The sequence below is a fragment of the Crocodylus porosus genome, unplaced genomic scaffold, assembly GCF_001723895.1.
Source record: "Crocodylus porosus isolate Cpor-Errol unplaced genomic scaffold, CroPor_comp1, whole genome shotgun sequence".
NCBI lineage: Eukaryota > Metazoa > Chordata > Crocodylia > Crocodylidae > Crocodylus > Crocodylus porosus.
In genome coordinates, this window is record NW_017728906.1 from 50,157,944 (window position 1) to 50,173,733 (window position 15,790).

Here is a 15,790-nt window from a genome sequence, read left to right on the forward strand (position 1 = left end):
ACTCCCAGTGCCTCCCAACCCAGTGGTACAGGAGGGAGGCACTGCACAGCCCTGACCCCCTGCTCACCAGCAGGGAAGAAGCTATTGCTGAGCGCAGGGAAAAGCAGCCCCTTGCCCACCCCATGGCCAGTGCTCCCTGCTGCAGCTGCTTGCAGCCCACCTGGGGCTCTCCTGAGCAGGCAAAGGCAGCCCCATGTGGGCTGCAAGCAGCTACAACGCAGGGCAGCAGCTACAGGGTGAGTGAGGTGCCGCTTTTCTCTGCACTTAGCACCAACTTGTAATCCACCCCTGCTGCCAGCCTGGGCCCTGCGCTGGGTCTGGGCTTGCCTGTCGGGGATGCACACAGCAGCAGCAGCTGTGGCCCCCCTGTATGCCACACTGGGCAGTGTTGGCTGCTGCTGTCCACCTGGAGCTCGCACACTGGGGAGCCCACAGGCAGTGGTGGCAAACGCTGCCCAGGGTGGCAAGCAGGGAGCCACAGCTGCTGTCGCCACATGCAGCCCTGACAGGCAAGCCTGGAGCCGGCGCAGGCCCAGGCTGGCAGCAGGGCTGGGTTACAAGCTGGTGCTGAGTGTGGCGGGGGGGAAGCAGGCCCTCCTCGCCCCGTGGTCAGCGCCCCATGCTGCAGCTGCTCATAGCCCACCTGGGGCTGCCTGTGCCGGCTCAGGACAGCCCCACGTGGGCTGCGAGTGGCTGCAGCAGGGAGCATGGCCATGGGGCGGGGAAGGGCCACTTTCCTCCATGCAGGGAAGGAGCCCAGGGAAAAGCTGAGTGCGGGGAGGAGGGAAGCGGACCCTCCCCCACCCCGTGGTCAATGCTCCCTGCTGCAGCCACTCACAGCCCACACAGGGCTGTCCTGAACAGGCACAGGGAGCCCCACACGGGCTGCAAGTGGCTGCAGCATGGGGTGCCAGCTGCAGGACGTGGGAAGAGCCGCTTTTCCCACCCCCCTCGTACTCGGCTTTTTCCCAGGCTCCTTCCCTGCCCTTCTCCCTCCACCCCTTACCTGTGGTTGTGACTGGGGGCAGTCACATGATCCCAGGCCAGAAGTCCAGGCTCGGGCTTCCGGCTGGGTGGCAGGGCTGGGCGGGCCCCACCGGGGCTTCCCCTGGGTCCTACTGCCCTTGGATCCTGTCATTTTTGACAGGATCCAAGGGCAGAGAAATATTAATTTTCTAAATTTTTTAGGGGCCCCATGGGCTGAATAGAATGGTCTCGCAGGCCAGATGTGGCCTGCAGGCCGTATTTTGCCCACCGCTGCTTTAACGTGGATGCTCGAGTTTTAAGCATACTTAGTATAATCTAAGTCAGGTGTGGGCAAAATATAGCTGTCAAGTTGGAACCAGTCTGCCAGGCCATTCTATTCAGCCTGTGAGACCCCTCCAAAAGACAATTATTATTTGCCCATGGCTGCCCCTTTTAAAGCTGGTGGGAGATGCCAGCTGCAGGAGGCACCTGAGGTGACTAGCTGATTGTGCTATTTTTCTCAAGAAGAATGAGAAGGCCTCCCTGTTGCCCCCTCCTGCGTGTGCTTGCTTTAAGTCGTCCACGTCCCCAGTTACCTCAGGGCTTTGGTTTCCATCCCCCAGCAAACCTAGTTTAAAGCCGTCCTCACTAGGCCAGTGAACCTGTTTGCAAAGATGCTCTTTCCTCTCTTTGTCAGGTAAATCCTATCTTTTCCTAGCAGTCCTTCTTCTTGGAATGACATCCTATGGTTGTAGAGGCCAAAGCCCTGCTGGCAACACCATCTGTGCAGCCATGCATTAATCTGCAAAATGCATCCACTCATGCCCTGGCCCTTTCCCTTGACCGAAGGGTGAAGGACAATACCACCTGAATCCATGTCCCCTTCATAGAAAAATCAAGATGTGGCAGTCGAGCATCGGAACATACCGCAGGGAGTCTAAGATGGAGCAATCTCAGTAAGGAGGTGTTAGAATAAGATGCTAGGCCATAGGCGGAATCATCACAGAGGTATACGGTGTAATCTCATAAATATGGATATCAGAAATCCAGAATTATAGACAATCCGGCACTTTTTAAAACTACACTTCATTGGGGAATAGTGGCAGCCAGTCCCGGAGCAGCAGGTGGGGGAGAGCTTGCACATGGCATCTGCTGCTGCCATCCACCACCCTGCACTGCTGCTCCACATGAGGCCGCTCCTCTAGGACCAGCTGCCACTTTTCCCATCCCATCCCATCCCATCCCAGGGCTGCTCCAGAATTTGCACAATTCCAGCAGGTGCTCAGTCCTCAGCATGCCAGATTTATGAGGTTATACTGTATTATGTTGGTGTATAAAGGTAGAAGATTGTGAGGTATTTGTTCAACAATTATATTTTTGTATTCTCCTTTAAAAGTGTATTTAAAAATAGTGCTAGAAGCCATTACAGATTGATGCAATAAACCAATTCACTATCTAGATTATGTCAGTGGTGCTCAACCTTTTGGTACTGGGGGCTGGATGACTAGTATGAGGCCTGTCTGTAGGCAAGATCGGGCCTTGGGGACTGGCTACTGCACCCTCCCTGCCCTGAACAATGGGATTCGGTTCTGTGGGCCTGCAACCATCCCTTCCTGCCCCCAAAATGGGGATTGGACCCTGGGCCTGGCACCACCCCTACCCAACCCTGCTGGCTAGGATCAGACACTGGATCCAGTATGCTGTGCCTGGAGCTTTCCATGGGTCTGCAGATTTGGCAACAAAGGAATACTGGCACTGCACAGCAACCTCCACATTTCCAGACCCATGGGGAGTCCTGCAGGCCAAATGACACAGTGCCACAGTCTGCATCTGGCCCATGGGTCAGAGGCTGAGCACCCCTTTGGTGCCTTGCAGTTTCTTGTAAGATTAGTTGGTATCCTGAGTTTTGTAGGCAGCACAAAGGCAAAGGAGTTTAGCAAATATTCAATTTAGTCTTTTGCTGTTATGGTTTAATATTTCTAAGTATATTAGTAAACAGTTCCTTTTGGATTCCTACCCAATTAAGAATACATTTTCTTACCTCTGCCTTCCTAAGTTTATTGATGAGGTAGCTACTATGTAGATATAGACTTCCCTGCGGTGCCTGGTGCTCTCCAACTATATTACCACAGTGATACTGATAAAGAGCAAAATAATTTTGGCCTGGTGTATGTGTATTGTGGAGAAAGAGGGAATGCCTTGTTTAGTCTTTCTTTCTCTCATTACCATGCTTCCATAGGACTAAATCCAGGTTTAGGCATTCCCTTATAATAATGTAGCTAGCTCTGGCTGATTGGTGCTCTGTGTCCCTAAAGGAGCATGTTCAGCCAGCATGGGTCTTACTGTATTCAGGATTGTGTTGCTTTTGTCTTAGGACTAGTTTGAAGGGGCATAATTTTCTCTTAGAAGATTATGAAGACACAATGTAGAGATCTTGGATCCATCCTTCTGTTTTTAGGCTGAAAAACCCTTCACTCCTTTGCTCACCTGGGTCACAACTGTTGTGATTTGACATATTAATTTATATCTGAATGAAAATTGAATGAGGCCTATTGAATACCAGTTTACAATTTTCATGTTATGCCCAGTATGGTTCCAATTTGTACTGTATTTCTTTTTAATATTCCAATAGCAATAATCATATCTACACCCACCATATGAGCAGTTCATTAGCTTTACAGTGAATCTGCCAGTTTATGAAATCACAAGTTAGATATTCTGTATCAAAGATTCTAGGTAAAAAGTGTGAACTTCTATATAAAAAACGGTTTTATTTCTGTATTTTTATGTAAGAAGAAATATAAGTGTGGAATAAAAAGTATTTTATTTTCAGGTATTTTTTGAACATTTTCCTTTGAAATAATGGCCTTTAAGTACAGTCATTCAAATGGATCTCAAGATTAACATACGATTTGGATTTTAGATGTTCCTTTTTCTTTTTTTTAAGTCAGCACACTTTTTTAACCAAGCAAGATTAACAGTGTATTTTAAGACAGAACCAATAACTATCAAACGCAGTATGTAATAATTGTTTGGTATGAGCTGGCTCATCAACATTTATTGTTAGGAGGAATGATTTTTATATATGGGTGATATTAAACTTCAGCTAGAGCTGAAAATCTCCTTGCAGAAATTCCATGAGATACATTACAACGATGTTTTTCAGCATGAATAAACTTTTTACCTATGCCTGCTGTAAAATAAAAAGAATGTCCAATCCATAAACTTAACTGTGCACACTTAACTTCTGTTAACATCAAAGAGAATTATTTGTGAACAACAAAGGAAAAGTATAAAGTAGTACTAGATAACATGACAAGAAAAATTATTTGCTTTTGGGGTGAAAAGATAAATTTGGAATTGGTTTAGGGTTTGCATTATAAAACCTGCCAGTTGGTCTAGTATAAATATTTTCAGAAATGAAAAGTCCACAATAAATACCTTCTTCAGTTCTGTATTGTGTAAAATAGCAAGTTGATTTCCCAGGAATCCATTATCCAGAAAGTCAGTTAACCAGAAGGTTTTGTATTTACAAAACCATCAGCCTGCAGTTGGGTTTTGCTTATCAGTAAGACAGCAGTGCATGGCTTATTTATTTGTGCGTTGAGCTTTAAAACAGTACACAATACTGTGCATTTATTTCTTGTTTTTTTAAATATTTGCTGTACAGTACAGTAATTAAATAGTTTTCAGCGCTGTATATGAGGTGTTTGATTATCTGGAAAAATGATTACCCAGAATAATGGTGAAACTAATTATTCTGGATAATTAAAGTTCCACTGTACTTATAGAATTGCCATCACTGCATTCTTTAATACATTTACAATACCAATGTGTGGGAGAAAAAAGTCTCCACTTCGAAGACGGGGAACATAGGCATAGGGAGGAGCATCCCAGATCTCACAAAATATCTTTGGCAGATCAGGGTCTTGTGTAATAGTGTCTAGTGTCTGAGGCTACTGCTCTAACAACTAGACCAGGGGTAGTCAATGTTTTCGACCATAGTGCTGAAAAAAACCGCAATGCCTACTTTGTAAGGTGCCAGATTGCTAGCAAGCCAGAAAACAAAACTGGCAGGATGCACTGAATATTAATATAGTTAATAATCACAATTGTCACTTTTTATGGTAAATACCAGGTTTTCTAAAAAATCTCGAGCTGATGATAATAAATACAACTTCATATACTACCTTTGTACTTACGTATCCTTCTTTGTTAAGCATGTTGTGATGAGGGAGAAAAAAAGAAAAAAGAGAAAAAGAGGAGAGAGAAAAAAAGAGACAAGGACTGTGAGGTTAGAGATGGAGTAGATGTTCCATGGAAAGTGTTCTCTGTCTGGTGATTAGGAGGTTTTTTCCTTTGACATTTTTCTGGAAGAAGGCAGGGCAAGGGGGCACCTCAGAGACTAACTGGCTCAGAGGCATAAGTTTTCATAAATGACAGCCTACTTCATTTGGTGACTTGACTCTCCCTTGTTTTTTGTGAGAGGTCATTCTGGAGCGTAGTGCTTGTATAGTTTTGCCTGCATGGTTTCCACAAGGGCATTTAGTGCATTGGATGAAGCAATCACATTCTGTGATAGACATTTCTAGGATTAATACATTCTGATGGCTTCATTGAGGGGTGTGTGTATTGTGCTGATGGTAGAGATGTGTTGACAGGTTTTGTATGCGTTGTTTAGGTAGGGGCTTGTTCCAATTGCAGTGTGTTCATTAGCAAGGAGTTTGCTTTAGGTAATTTGTGTGGCAAAGCTGAGGGTTGGTTGAAAGGCAAGAGTGGGAGGGTTGAGAATATTTTTGTCAAGGTGTGATGCTCTTCAAATATACATTGTAATCATTTCATGATGTTTTTTATAGGTTCAAGTATTGGATGGTAAGTGGCAGTCAGAGATGTACTGATGGTAGGGGCTTTCTTTTTTGTGTTATAGGAGGGTAGTGCAGGGTATCTGGGTAGGTTATTCAAGGGTACTGTCTATTTATTCTGCTGGCGCGTCCTTACTGCATAAAAGGCAGTCTTTTGGTTGATAAGTAGAGTGTCACAAGTGTTCTCTTCCAAGCAGATATGGTAATATCTGAGGGCCTAGTTATAGACTGCAAATTTCTTAGTGTATTTGGGAAGATTACTAGTTTTGTGGAGATGCATGCTGTAATTTGTGGATTTTGTGTACAGTTATTTGTAGGGTGCAATTATGGATGGGGATTATGGTATCTAGAAAGGTGATGTTACTGTAAAGTGAATTTTAGAGAGAAATTATGGAAGGTACTAGTTACTGAAATTGTGATAGGCATCACACGGAGATGGGGGAGCACGCAGCACTGGCTGGCTGCTCCTCCATCTCCACGTACCTCAATGCAGGGGCTTCACAGTGGAGCCCCTGCTCTGAGGCATGCAAAGATAGGGGAGCAGCCAGCCTAGGATTGCCTGTTGCCTTGTTTCTAGGCACACTGCACCAAAGCCAGCTGCAGAGCCGAGTGCCTAACTGGAGTGCAGTGTGCCTCAGTGTGGGTGCTCTGCAGCGTGCGAAGATGGAGGATCAGGCAACCCAGGGTCCTGTCTCCAATATTTATCCTGGTGCACACTGTTTACAAGTATTTTGTGTTACATTTTTCTGGGTTTTTTTTGCTATGTAGCCTCCACCATTGCGGACCATTATAACGGGTTAGTGTGTATGTATCTTCTTTCTCTCTCAGCATCGCAATCCCCTTCCCTCCCCTTCCCCCCTCCCCCCACCCCTGGGCTTAGTTGGCTAACATTGTATCTCCTGTAACCTATTTGCATTCCCCTCCTCACCCCATCCCTCTATTGTTAGTCCCTCGCTCGGGTGATCTATATTTCCTTACTGGCTTTGTCATCTTTTTTTGGATTCCCAATCATAAACATTTACTAATAAAATTCAATCCCAGTAGCAAATTTCCCCCCACACTGCAAGTTTGCAGTGGTGTGCACAGCTGAACAAGCAGTGCATGTGGTTTGTGGCACCACAAAGAGATTTGTCCATGTGCTTCTAAACCACATGAGGATGCAGCTCAGGTGTTGAGTTCAGATGATAAAAATGTCATCTATATATTTACATAATGAAGTTAAAAGTAATTTTTCTAACTGTTGGTTGCTTAGCTTAAGATGTATCTGCTTCTTTCCTAGGAAGGATATTTTGTGCCACAAAACTTTGTCTAACACCCCTCATGATGTCCAGTTGGTCCAATAAAAAAAAACTACCCAACTAATATTGTTTTACCTGGTGAGGGCAATCCATTGTACTAAACCCAAGTAAATACCTGTTTTGATCAGGGAGGAAGCCTTCCTCCTTCATTAGAGTTTAAAAAAAAAATAATAAAGAAGGTTTGGGACTTGGGCTAATGGAGGGGTGGGGTGGCGATGCATCATGTAGGCCTTATACACAGGAATTGATTTCAGTTTTAATTTCTGTAAAATATGCTTTAAAAAGAACATGGGCATTGGTAAAAAAAAAAAAAAAATTTGAGCAAAAAGCAAATATCTGGATTAAGCCATTTTCCTTCTTTCGGTATAGAAAAATCTTCAAGATTTGAGTGATAATTAGATAGTGGTACATAAAGAAGATTTTGGACAATTGTAAACTTAAATACATGTTCACCTCAGTTAAAATGATTCCTAATTTCTGATGTGAATTTTTTTACTTATCAGATTATTTAGAACCTGATCATGCACTAAATCTGAAAGTAGTTTGACCATCATTAAAATGAGAAAAGGTCAGTGCAGGAGTTAAGGTTAGGTAGGGCTCGTTTTATTAGTAAAAACAAGGAAATATTATTGTTAGAAAATATATCAAACCTTCCCACTACATTTGTAAGGGATATAGCAGGTATCTCTAAATTTGGACGAGGTACATGCAGTTGGAACTTCTCATTTCCCTTATAGATTTTGGGTTAGTATTTGATGAAGTCTCTTAAAGTTGTATCTGATTTGCAAGAGTAGTTCTGGGGGGTTTTTTGTTTTTATTTACTCCTATGTAACTACATTTAATATACCACCCATAGCTTTACTATATATGTATGTGTATATATATGAATGTATATGTGTGTGTGTGTGTGTGTGTGTGTGTGTGTGTGTGTATGTATGTATATGTGTATCTTTGTATGTGTGTGTATAGATGTGTGTGTGTGTGTGTGTGTGTGTGTGTATGTATATGCATATATAGACACATACACACACATATGTGACATATCTCTTAAGTGTGACTTCACAAATGGGTTTGTATGAAATAGAGAAAAAGTGAAGATATGCAGTGAGCTGTCTTTGAATTCATTATTTATTGTCACAAATTATTGATGAAAACATTTTACCTGCCACTTGTGAGTTATGAAACCTCATCAATAATGAATGAAGAAAAGTATGCAAAGTCAGTTCATTATATGCTCTTCTATGCATCACCAGGTGCATAGCATGCATATATAAACACCTTAAAAAGTTTACTAACATGCATGCATGTTCAAGCATACAGCCTATCTCAAACTGAAACAGTATTTATTTCATGGGTTTACGGTAATGAGAATACACTATAATGATGGATTTTTCTAATTTGTTTGTAGAACAACACAAGGCATTTACTGTTCACGTGTTAATATTGAAATGACACACATTCTGGCTATTTTATATTCAGACAAGAGACTTAAATGGGAGTTATTCAGGTAGTAGCATTCTGAAGATTTCATTTTTCATAATGTGGAGTGCAACCTCCTCATTAAACAACAGGATTACACAGCTAATACTTTAGAATCATGGTCAAATTCTGCTCTTATTTGCATCCTGTTGATATCACTTACTAGAAAGTATAAAACAGGAAGCATTTTACTTAGTAATGAATAACTCTAGTAATGAATAACTCTTACTTTACTTAGTAATGAATAACTTCTGTGAGGGTCTGCAGACTATGTCTAAGAGATCTATGAAAGATGACTATAATCAATCAAAAGTATGTGAGTACCTACACTTATAATTCCAAGGGATTTATAACTCCATTCAAAATTTCCAAGGGGGCCCACACCTCTATTTGAATTTTTTAGGGGTCTGCAAAGGATAAAAGGGTGAAAGCCACTGCTTTATAGACTATATTAATATTTGAGACAAGTACGTTTTATTAAACAGACAGATGAAATCATGGCTCTGTTGATGCTAATAGCAAAATTCTATTCCTATTAATAAGCCCAGGAATTAATGTAGTTTGGTACTAAGCATAGAAGTGCTGCAATATCTTTGACTTTTCTTTGCAATATGTAAAGTTGACAAGAAATAAGCTTTGTGTAGATAATCAGACGTGAATTATTCATGTTGTTCTGGTGATAGTAAGGAATGTCAAGGTCTCTAGGACATGGCAACTTATAGAAACTCATCTCCAAATACTCATTTTGGTAAAGGGCATGCTAACCTGATTGTTTAACTACTTGGGCAGTGTGTAGATAAAACAAGAGGCATGTGTACATGACACTTTAAAGCAGGCTAAGTGCTTTTACACCGCTCTGATGGTGTCGGTGTTTACACACCGTGGTAGCGTATTGCACGTTAATTCCAGCTGCTGCAGGAAATTTGGCAGCGTAATGTGGCTTAAATGACTTGGGGCGCAGCAAATTAAAATTCCTTCAAGGAGTTTTAGTTTGCTGCCCCTACATCTGCGGAGTAAAGCACTGGACTCCTTGCAGCTCCATGGCTCTGTACGAAGCCCTGCAGGCAACCTGGCAGCAGCCTGGGAAAACAGGTTCCACTGTCACAGGCCTGCTGAGCACTGTGAGTGTATCAATTTAGTTGCAGGCAGACTGGGTGCTGCAACTGTATCAGCCACTGGGCTATTTGATTCAGGATCGAGGAGGCAGAGTTGGGAGTGAAGCAAAGGCAAATTTATTATAGCTTATACACGTACAACAGTTAACAAAAAATAAATGCAATAAGCAAATAATGCAATATCAAAAAGCTAATAATAACAACAGATAATAACAACAGATAGCTCAATCTGTCGCAGGCCAGCTGGGCACTGTGAGGGTATCAGCCACTGGGCTGTTTAAAACAACAGATAGACAGACATGGGTTGGCAAATTATCGATAGTCCCTCGATGGCAGGTGCGCACCAAGTGATTCCAGCGAAGTCAGGCATCCCCAATTGACACTGTTGGAGGGATTACTGGGGAAGATCCCTTGATCAGGATCTGATTCTCACTCACACTGGGAGACTGGAGTCCAGGCGTGGAATAGTAATGACTGTTCTGTTCCCTTCTTCCTGCTGGTCACCTGACACACATGCTTTTTGTACCTAGTCTTGTGCTAATCTGTTGGCTTTAGAGCCACTCACAATCTTGCCCTGTAGCTGTTACCCTATGAGATTAAAAGATGTTAAAAATTATCATAAAAGGTTACTACCGAGACTCCGGTTACTACCCAGACTCCAATAAGCAAATTACAACACAGCATTTTTAGATTTGAAATTAACATTACTCAACATTTTTAGATTTCCCTGAATATGCTTTCTGGGTAGTCCCTCCCCCCCAGCACAGGGACTGCTCCACCTTTCAGCAGCTCATCCTCCCCTCCCCACCAGAGAGCTCTGCCGGGCAGTCCTCCCTCACTGCTGCAACAGTGGGCACCATGGTCCTGAGGCAGAGGGGGCAGGGAGGAGAGTTAGTACCAAGCTGGGACTGCCCGCCCTTGCTGCCATGCTCCCTGCCCCCATCCAGGGGCCCTGCCTGGCCATCTCCCTGCCCTGCTGCTGCAGCAGGAGGGGGAAGGGCCCTTACTGGGGGCAGCAGCCCCTGTCATAATGTGGGGGAGCAAGCCCCTTCCCGGTGGGGAAGCTGCGGTGTGGGGCCAGCACAGCTGTGGCTGCACAGGGTCCAGAGTGGGCCAGAGCCTGGCAAGCCCCCACAGCACTACCATGCTCCACAGCAGCTCTGTTGGCCCTGCAGAGTGGCCCCCCCAGGAAGGGGCTCACACGCCAGGAAGTGGTGATGGGCTGCTGCCCATTACCGTCACTCACTCACTGCTTGCTGCTGCAGTTGCTAGGCATGGGTGGAGTCTGTCCCCCGGCACTCAGTCTGTGTTGGGGGTAAGCCCCCTCTGGGCAGGAGAAGACTTATTAAGCCACTGGCCCCAACCACTGTCCCAGTGGTGGCTGCAGCTGGGCCAGGCAGACCCTGACGTGGTGCCAGAATCCAGTGTCCGAATAAGCCTCCTCTTGCCCAGAGGGGGCTTGCCCTAAGCACAGAGCAGGGGTCTGCCCAGCCTGGCTGCTGCTGCCTCTCTGTGCTCTGGCCAGGCACCTCCTGGCAGGAGGAGGCTTATTCAGCCACTGGCCCTGAGCAAAGGCAAAGCAGCAGCTGTGGCCATGCCAGGCAGATCTCATTGTGTTGCCAGTGTCTAGCAGCCAGCATCTGAATAAGCCTTCTCCTGCCCAGAGGGGTCTTGCCCCAAGTATGGAGCGGCCACCGGCATCACAGCGGTGTCTGCCTGGTCTGGCTGCACTGCCACTCTGTGCTCTGGGCCAGCGTCTGTATGAGACCCTCCTGCCAGGAGGGGACTGGCCTGAACACAGAATGGCGGTAGCAGCCAGGCCCGGCAGACCCTGCTGTGGTGCCGGCATCCATTCTGTTCTTGGGGCAAGCCCCTTCCAAGCTGGAGGAGGCTTATTTGGATGTTGGCCTGCAGCACAGAGTGGTGACTTGATCCAGGCTTGGCAGACCCCACTGTGATGCCAGCAGCTGCTCTGTGCTTGGGGCAGGCCCCTTCTGGGCAGGAGGAGGCTTATTTGGTTGCTTCCCACTGGTCTGTCCAGCCCAGCTGCAGCTGCTACTGGGACTGTGGTCAGGGTCAGTGGCTGAATAAGCCTTCTCCTGCCCAGAGGGGGCTTGTCCAGAGCACAGACCAAGAGGCAGGGGCTGGACCTGGGCCAAGTGGGGACCTGGCAGGTGGAGCAGTGAGTGAGTGATGGTGATGGGCATCAGCCCATCACCACTTCCCAAAGCGTGAACCTCTTCCTGGCGGGGACCACTCTGCAGGGCCAGCGGAGCTGCCGGAGAGCATGGCAATGTTGCTCTGGGCTTGCTGGGCTCCGGCGCACTCTGGACCCCAGTGCTGGCGCAGCTCTGTTGGTCCTGTAGTGCAGTGCCCCACTGGAAAGGGCCTCGCTCCCCCACATTATGATGGGCTGCTGTCCCCAGTAAGAGCCCTGCCCTCCCCCACTGTAGTGGCGGGCTGGGGACATGGCCAGGCAGGGCCCCTGGGTGGGGGAAGGGAGTGCAGCAGTGAGGGTGGCAGACCTGGCTTGGTAGAGCAGAGACCAACTCTCCCTCCTGCCCTGCTCTGCCCCAGGGCCATGGTGCCCATTGCTGTAGTAGCAAGTGGGGAATGCCCGGCAGACCTGGCTTGGGTCCCTGCTGGTGGAATAGAGAGGGGGAACTAAACCCCTCCCTGGCCAGTTCAGCTCGGACTGGCCATGCCTCCCTGTACAGCTTCCCTGCAGCCGAGTGTCTGAACTAGCACACTCTGGCACCTGGCCTGAGTAACTGCAGTCATGTGCCTGCATTGTTTTAGTCCAGAGCAGATGTTTGTCCTGTTACAAACCAGTTTAGCCTACTCAGGTTAGACTAACCTGCAAAGGTTGAATCAATTCAGGCTCTAGCTTTTTGAATGTCTGTCCCTAGCCCAAGGGGTTCTGAGTGGTGCAGAGGTCATGTGAACAGCAAAGAATGGTGAATTTATTTTGATAGTCTACTAAAAGAACTACAGCTGGTTGTTAGAAACTTATTTTTCTTCCTCAAACGTAGTTATCAAGCATATTTAATGTGAATAGAGAGATTTTTTGTTCAACACAGATTAGCAAAGCACATGAGAGAATGCAAACTATAAGCCATTCAACTCTTGATCTTCAATACTCAATTTTAGATGACAAAAAATGTTACAAATATGAACTTGGATTAGAATATAGTTAAAATGTTGAGGGTACTGCAGTTTGTGAAGCAGGAAGCAACTAAAGGTATATCTGTACAATGCCCCAGTGCTCTTGGGGAAAACACGAGCAGTAATAGGAGGGAAAGGTGTTTGCTCATTAGCAGCCCTCCCTGAGAGCAACAGGGATTTGTGTAGACATATCCCAAACCCTAAGCCTCATTTGAAGTTCCGCTGATATTAGAAAGTCTCTTCCAGATGACTGTGATATAGGGAACCTTTGAATGTCAAAGTTTTAGTTCTCCTTATTGAGTTGAAGGAGTATGTTCAGTCACAGAGCTAATATCTTTGAAAACTTTGTGGAAATATACATAAGAGACAGTTATATATATTGACTGAAGTATTATTACCTGCTTCTGCATTTTATTGATCCTATAAAGTTAAATCCTTTATAAATAAAATGCCTTTTGCCTAAATTAATAATGCATATAATTTGAGATTGACACTGGTTGGGATTGGTTAAATCACAGTAAATGATCTCAACTATCTTACACATCTTAGATTACATCCATCACAGCTATAATCCTTACCAATAATAATTAAAAACAATGAAAATATGCATATGCTATATAATGTGGAATAACTTATTAGTGCCATTTTAAATTTAAGTGCGAACAATTAAGATCATGAAAATCAGGGTACAGTGAGTTTAGGCAGGAGTTGTACCCTGAGCTCCATTAATAATATTTTGAAATTCTTCAGTAGATATAAAATCACTGCAATGTAACATTTTTTAAGGGAGTTTTACATTTTCTTCCTTCTGTATCAAACATAAAATTATCACAAAACATGTTTCATGGCCATATAACTCCATGTGAATAATGAAGAATAATGAAGACTGTTTCAGACACAAATGACAAGTCCATTTGAATAGAGAAGGACAAAGTCCTAATATCAAATCATGTAATTCAGGTTACTGTGGGACAGAGGGGTCAACATTTTTGGCAGGCATGCCATCAAGTATGTACTGTACCCCCCCCCCGAGAGTTGCTCCAATTCCCTTCTCCTGCCCTTTATGCTCCTTTTCTTTCTGCTCCCTGCCTGATCTTCCACTGTATTCCCTCCTCTCTCCCCAGCGTGTAGCTTGCCACATGCAGAGGTTACTCATGCTACCTTTGGCATGTGAGCTGTGGTCTTTTGCAGATAAGTGGAAGAGAACTTTTCACGAAATGTTCCACCTATCTATATAATGGTACTTATATAGCTCTGATTACTGAAATACCAGAGGGCATCCCATTCTCTAATGTGACTTCCTGCCAATAGTCCTGTGAGTTCTGGAAGCTAAAGCTGTGGGCACCACATGTTTGCATAGGTATTAACTTACAGCAGTTTGTATACTACTCTTGATGATTCTAGTGGCTGAAGTGGAAAGACAGCCAGCTCTCAGGAGGTATCTACCCACAGTACTTTGCCACTAGGTAGCAAAAGAGCTCGTAGTGACCTTTTTGTTTTGAACAAACTGCTACTTGAGGATGACACTGACTAGAGCTACACACATTCAGTCCACACACCGGTGCAATTTAACTTGGTGTGGAGCTAATTCTGACTTTCCAAAGGGTAAATTTACCCTACACAGGAATTAACTTGCACTAATATAAGACTTTTATTTCATGTGTCCATTACACATTTCCACTAGTGTACATGTTCCTTGTGCTCACAGCCTAAATGGGTAGCTTAAGATCACACAGTAAATCTTGGGTAAAACCAGAAACTGAACCCAACTCAGGCTAATACTGTAACTAGTAAGTGTTCCTGTTTGTCCCATGTGTGATCCATTGCCCTACAGTTGAGTTTATAATATGTTAATCCAAAATTTGTGAAATATTTTATTTACAAGTATGTACAACACAAACAATCTGTCATGCTGTAAGGCTTAGAATTAAGGTTGATGTAGAAACTAAATAACTTGCTTTTTTAGTTTCAAAATATGAATTTTAATAATGAATTATGGTACTGTGTTGGGGCATATAAGTGCCTTGCTGGCCCAGGAAAGGTTAGTAAGATCCAGAGTTATCAATAAGTCTTTATGACTGTACCTGAAAACAAATAATAATTCAGTCAGCAAGAATTCCTACAAAGGATATAGATTCTCTTCAGCAAAAGAAAATCCCTGGGCTTGAAAGAAGCTTATTTCTGAGAAACCTGTGTTAGGAAGAGAGCTAATTTTAGGGAGGGGCTCTAAGAAATTAGGGCCTGGCCCAAGGGGTTAGTTTTGCAGGTCAGTTCTTTTCTGGGAGAACAAAAAACCTGCAAGTATATCCAGGTTGGACTGGGAATTCAGGCCTTGGTGCAGAAGAAAGAAGTTTAAGTTGAGGTGGCTTTTGAGTTCTCTTGAGTAAGTTTGCTAGTGAAGGAGTCTGTGGACTCCCTTGGTCTCTGTGGTCTGATGAAAGAGAGGAATTGGAGAGGGGCCCAGCTATGGCATTGGGCAGGATACGTATTGAGACTGTTTTGGAATCTCATGGGCAGTTAGTACCCTGGAAATATGTACCCTGGGGAGGTTGGGGAGGGTAGATTACATTAAACATGGCCAGCCAATCTAACTTAGTTTGCTCAGGTGTAGACCTTACACTAGTCAAGTCACTCTAATTATGAACTCTGCAGACATTCAGGATGTTTAGATCTGTCTAAAAATGATTGATCTGATCTAAGATAACCTTATCTCTGAGGTATACTTAACTCAGATTGGGATACCCATTTTAGACTGATCTAACTGTCCTGAACTTCTGTACAGTTTCCTGTGCAGCCCCAAGGCTAGGAAAACCTAGCCACTAGGCCCAGCCCTAGGGCTACACTTTTCCTACCACCTCCCTGGCATCAGGTTATTTTTAGCCCCTGGCCCTCCGCCCCCCTGCCC

At 44.6% G+C, this 15,790-nt stretch overlaps 1 protein-coding gene across 1 annotated transcript in view; it reads left to right on the top strand.

Moving 5' to 3' along the window:
- Positions 1-15,790, top strand: part of CFAP47 (cilia and flagella associated protein 47) — a 734,432-nt gene that overhangs the window by 276,954 nt on the left and 441,688 nt on the right. The gene's annotated exons all lie outside the window — the stretch shown is intronic.